The sequence below is a fragment of the Lactuca sativa genome, chromosome 3, assembly GCF_002870075.4.
Source record: "Lactuca sativa cultivar Salinas chromosome 3, Lsat_Salinas_v11, whole genome shotgun sequence".
NCBI classification, from domain to species: Eukaryota; Viridiplantae; Streptophyta; class Magnoliopsida; order Asterales; family Asteraceae; genus Lactuca; species Lactuca sativa.
The window spans coordinates 174,122,291-174,123,710 of record NC_056625.2 but is presented as its reverse complement, the minus strand read 5'-3'; the positions used below and the strand labels follow the sequence as shown (position 1 = coordinate 174,123,710).

Sequence of the window (1,420 nt, the reverse complement as noted above, 5' to 3'; positions counted from 1 at the left end):
CAAAAGATTTAATAAAAGGAGTATCTATAGGGATACCCTTGACTTGCTTCATGAATTTTAAATATTCTTGCTCCAGTGGATGAATTTTAGCTCGAGAAGGAAACGACATCGGAGGGCGATAACCTTGAACATCAGCCAAAATTTTCGGTTCAGACTGGCCCCACATCGTGAGAATGGGATCCTCACGACGTGAGATCGAGGATTTCATACAAATTTTTTCTTCAATCTTCTATTTCTTCGACTGTGGTCCAGACTGATGTGGCTCTACTTCTAGGGCTTATAGGAACTCAGAATTAGTATCTTCTTCAATATCGATGACCATGACATGTGGTTGTGGCTTCTTATCGGGAATTCGTGGAGAAAGTTGTTCATTAACCAATGTAGTTAATTGATTAAGTTGAGCTTCGATGTTTTGGATCGATGCTTGATGATTTCTCAGCAAAGCTTGCTAGTCTCTCATGAGAATTTGTTTGTCTCTTATTACTGCATCGGTGTTTTAATTTTGTTTTTCAGAAGCCTCCATAAATCTATTAAGCATGGACTCTAATACAACTTTCTTTTCCGATTGTGGCTGCTCTTTTAAGTAAAAACCTCGGCCTGCTTGCCTAAAATTTTCTTCTTTTTGTTTTTATATTCATCATATGGCAACCACTCTTTCTTTGGCTTCCTTCAATCTTCATCATATTTGTCTCCACTAGAGTAGCATACTTGAACCTTTTTATTCCTGTTCTCGTCTAAGTGGAAATCTTTAGTCAAATGTGGACCATTACATCTTTCACAACCCACAAGAATAGCATGTATGGATTGGTTCATCTTGGTCATTCTTTGGTCCATAGTATTTAGCATAGCTAAAACAGCTGTCATATCCTCAAAAGTGTCGCTCCCAATTCCTTTTGTTCCATCATGTCGAGGATTGTGGTATTCACGTGAATTCTTAGAAAACTCTTCAATCAACTCCTTAATCTCAGCAAGATTTTTCTTTGTGAATGGTGCTTGAGAATCAAGGAGTTGCCTTGTCGTCACATTTATCCCATTATAGAAGATTGATACTTCTTGTTGCTCATTTAAATCATTTTGGGGACAATTCCTTAGTAATCCCTTTTATCACTCCCATGATTCGTTGAGTGACTCACCAGGTTGTTGCTTGAAGTTTGCTATGGCCTTCTTGAGTTTAGCAACTTTAGAAGGTGGGAAAAAATGCTCTAAAATTTGTTCACGAATTTGTGCCATGTAGTAACTAGACCGGCTAGAAGTTCCTTTAACCAATCCTTTACAGCTCCCTTGAAAGTAACAGGAAGCATTCTTAATAACACCGTCTCTCGCGGGACATTCAAGATATTGAATTAATCAGCTATGTCATTAACTTCATCAAGGTGTTTGTAAGCATCCTCGTGATCTTTCCCAGAAAATGGAACTTCGT

General features: G+C 38.1%; 1 non-coding gene across 1 annotated transcript; it reads left to right on the top strand.

Moving 5' to 3' along the window:
- Positions 1-1,066: 1,066 nt before the first annotated feature.
- LOC111885321 (small nucleolar RNA R71) lies at positions 1,067-1,173 on the top strand. Its single transcript, XR_002848073.1, has one exon. It is a non-coding gene; the product is annotated as a small nucleolar RNA R71 (small nucleolar RNA).
- Positions 1,174-1,420: the final 247 nt, after the last annotated feature.